The sequence below is a fragment of the Camelina sativa genome, chromosome 4 (genome assembly GCF_000633955.1).
Source record: "Camelina sativa cultivar DH55 chromosome 4, Cs, whole genome shotgun sequence".
Classification (NCBI taxonomy): Eukaryota; Viridiplantae; Streptophyta; class Magnoliopsida; order Brassicales; family Brassicaceae; genus Camelina; species Camelina sativa.
Window position 1 is genome coordinate 19377240 of NC_025688.1, and position 4245 is coordinate 19381484.

The window sequence follows — 4245 nt, forward strand, 5'->3', positions numbered from 1 at the left end:
CGAGGTCGGCAACCGTGAGGCGAGGTTGGGCAATGTCGACATAGATCCTCCCGATGGTGGAGATCTCCGAGGTCGGCTGGTCGAGGGTGAGCTCGGCAGATCGCATGAGTGGGCGATGGGATCCGCCGGTCGCAAATCTAGTGAGGTCGGCGCGTTTTTGATTTGTTCCAATGACGAGGAAGGAGATCGGCCGGTTGGTTTTGAGCTCGGCGCGAGCAGTGGGGGTCGATCTGACGACCCGAGACTTGGTGGTCGGCAGAGAAGGTTCCGTTTGGGCAGAGCCGAGGTCGGCGTAGAGGCCCCCGTAGGTCGATTTGATGGTTTCAATAACGGTTGTTGTGCGAACGATGCCGACTCTGATGACGGCGATCCCGATCTTATGATGGGAGGTCGCGAGGTCGACGTGTCTCACAGGAAAGATGGCCGTCTTCCGACGAGCTGCCGATTGCCAACGCACGCGCGTGGTAAGACTCTTGCGGGAATCCGACGCGCTTTCTCCCAAGAATACGGGTTTTATAAAGATGTTTTCGATGACGTTGGTATCGACATTGGAGCAGAGTGTGGAGATCTCGACAGTCTGGCCAACGAGTACAGTTTCGCTGATATTCTTGATTTCAGCGGGGACAGCGACAGTGGTTCTGGTGGGAGTCCTATGGATGTTGTTCCGGCCGAGGATACTGGTCCACGTTCGGCTGTTTTGGGTCTCAGTGCTGCGTCGATTGCTGCCAATCTTTCAGTTGGTCCGGCCGATCACGGTCCTTCGTTGTGCACATCGGATAGTATCGCTGAGATGGCGCGATGGTGTAAGATGCCCGAGGGACTGGTTTTCCGGGTTCCTGAGTCTCACGAACGTCCTTGGACGCCTCCGACAGGTTTCATCGCGCTTTTTGAGCATTACTTCACCGAATGCGGTCTTTGGTTCCCTTTGCCGGAATTTTTGATACGTTATTGTGCGAGGCGTAGGATTGCCATTTCTCAGCTTTCTGTAGGAGGTATTCGTAACGCGGTCGGTTTGGCGATGCTTGGTACCAACTGTGGTATAGAGGTTGACGTGCATTTTCTGGAGGAAGCCACCAAGTTCACGAAAGTTAGAGGTAGTCCGGGATACTTCTACACCAGTGCCAGATCGGGTCATTAGATAATCGTCGGGGCTGAGAAAAAGATTCGTCGTTGGCAGCGTTATTTTTTCTTTGTCAAGCGGGACGAGATTTCGTTCGACGATCTTGATGTGTTTTGTGCTACCGAGTGGAATATGTTTCCCGGTAGCTTCATAGTTTCTTACTCATACTTGTTTGATTGTCATTTGGCTGGTTCCTGACCTTTTCCTTATTTTTGTTGGCGTCTGCAGAGCCTGTCGTCCGTTTGCGCGCTCATCCTCCAGGTTTTTTCGATAATCTCAGACAGATCCGAACACTAGGGGCGCTTCATTGGCCTTCGATTACTCAGAGATCTCGTGAGTTTCCTCCTCATTTTGTTGTATCGATTGTTGCTCTCCTTAATGGTTATTGGATTGTTATACTTCTGTTTTCCTTTTTAGGTCTACCGCGCTTAGGGATGGGAAAAGTTAACACTCGTCTTCCTCGATACGCCGATCAGTTCAAGAAGGCCGTTGAAGCTGGGTCTTCTTTGCGTGCTACAGACACTGAAGTTGCTGACCCGTCGCCGGGTGGAGGTGCCGATCCGCGAGTTGCAGGAGATCTGAGGTCGGCGGAGGTTGGCGCCACCCGTGCTGACAAAAGGGCTGCCAAGGTTCCGGCTGTCGTTCCGCGTGGGCAGAAGTCACGTGGCGAGGCTTCTGATGCTCTAGCGATTGTTGTCGCTGATTCTGGGCGTCCTACTTCATCGAGGAAGAGGGCTTCCCATGGTGAGGTGGTTGTTCCCGAGCCCGAATCGTCCAAGAGATCTAGGAGGGATGGTATTCCGCGCGACACCACTGAGATTGATGATTCGTTCTCCTTTTCTTACAAGACGAAGGATGAGTTGTTCATCAACAACGCTGCTGCTTGTGGTGAACTCGCTAGCAAGGTTCGCGGCTCCTTTGACCCGCTCCCCTCTGTGGGTTCTCTCTACGATCCCGAGCTGTATAGATCGTGGGCTCGGAAACACTTCCATGTTGGCATTTGTCTTTATGTTCTTGATTGAATTTTCTCAATTATCAACTTAATTCTTTATTCCTTGCATTTCAGGATGGCGGTGGCGTGAACCGCATGGTCGTCTCGTACGAGCGTCGTATTGCCGAGCTGGAGAAGCAACTTGCTGATTCTCGTACTTCTGAACCATCGAGGAGATCAGCTGAGGAGATTCGTCAGGATCTCGATAAAGAGCGAGGGGTTTCTGCTGTTCTCACGAAGCAAAATGCCGGTTTCAGGAAGCAAGTAGCCAATCTCAAGGCTTCTCTTGACGCCTCTCGCTCTCGTCTCGAGCAGTTGGAGGTTGATCACGCGTTTCAGAAGGCGCAGTTGCAGCAGCAGCAGGCGGAGCGACATGGCATCGATGTCGAGGTTGCTGGCTACAGGTCTCGTATTGAGAGGATGAGGAAGCATATTCTTGACAACAAAGCGGCGCAGGAGTCTCTTCTGACCTTGAGCCAGGTGAGCGACACCTATGATTGTCTTCAGGAGTTGGCGAAGAGTGGTACGATCGTTCCGTCGAAGACTTTGCTCGGCTTGGAAGCTGATGCGAAGATGTGGGAGGACAAGGTTCTTGGTTTCGATATCGCCGACGTTCTGGACAGCGACCTCGAGGCTCTCTCGGAGACTGCGATCGTTCCTACGAACCTTCAGGCGGCGGAGGTTCCCGTGATCGTAGGAGAGGAGGTCGTCATGGCAGGGGCACCTACGGGATCGGACGCTCAGGTTGCTGCCGAGCAGTGACTCGCTTTTATCTTGTTGTTCTATTAGAACCTATTCCCGTTTTGTAACGGATGTTGGGCTGTTTAGGCGATGTATTTTTCTTTTTGAACCTTTGCATTATGATTGGACTTGCTTTACATGTTGTCTGCTGGTTTTATGATATGTGTCCATTGTTCTATAGAAGTGTTTTTCGAGAATTGCGGTATTGATTGCTTTGCCTCGAAAATTGCACTATTTGTTCTATAAATTGACCTTCAAGTTACCCATTTCTCATCATCCTCCTTTCTTGTTTTAAAGATAAATCTCTCCTTTTGAAGGGTAGTTGAGATCGGTAGTATGCCTGTGACAACGAGGTCGGCGTGGCTGAGGAGGGCGCGAGAGCGGCTCTCCGTGAGGTCCGACGACGTAGTTCGTTCCGAGATGGAGTTTTATCGTGCTCGAATCCAGAGGTTGAGAGCTTACATTCTCGCTACGCGTCGAAAGTTCGAGCGTAATTTCTGGTTTCATCGTGTTGACGGAGTGGTCGGATATCTTGAAACTATGATCGACGAGGGATTTTTGGTCCCGAAATGGAGGTGGGATCGTTTGTTAGAGGAGCGTTCTCGTCGTGAGGAGTCAATGGCTGAGGTGGAGATTCCCGTCCTTGAACCGGGCGATCTTGATCCTATTGGGAGCAGGCCCTTTGAAGGTCGGCCCGAGATCGATGCATGCCGGACTCGGGTCGACATATTGCGTCGTTATATTATCCAGTTAGAATGTACGGACCATTTCTTCGTTGAAAGCAACCGCGCTGAGGGGATTCGCTCGTATCTCGAGGAGATGGCTGCTAGGGGTGCGAATGTTCCGATGGACACACTGGAAAGTCTGCGGAGGGAGTGCGAGGTCTGGCATGTGAAGATTTANTCCGATGCCGATCTGGGATTTGAAAACTAAGTTTGTACTTTGAGACTTGTTTGTTTTGTTAGTTTTTGTGTGTCGAATGTGGCCTTTCGTGTTTGGCTTTCGTTGCCTTGTCTTTGTGTTTTTCCGGAATAAGGATGTTTATGGAATAAGAATGTTTTTGTGTTTTTCCTATCTTTGGTATCGAGTTGTATTTTACGGTGCAAGACGTCTCCTGGCTTATCCTATTACAGGTTTCGAATACCAAATGTTTAGGGTGGTAGTTGAGATGAGCTCGTCGTACCTTTTAGGTGCGGCTCTGGTGTCCGGCTTACCCTGTGTGTGCCACGAGGTCGGTAAGAGAGTGCAAGTAAGAACTTGGCTTATACAAACTTAACCGCCTGCTAGCTGAATGCGATCTGGGTCGGCTTAGCTGAATGCGATCATGAGGAACGCGTTTTAAATCGTTCCCTTGGCCAGAGGGTCGATGTAAGAGCTGGACATCTCGCAGAGA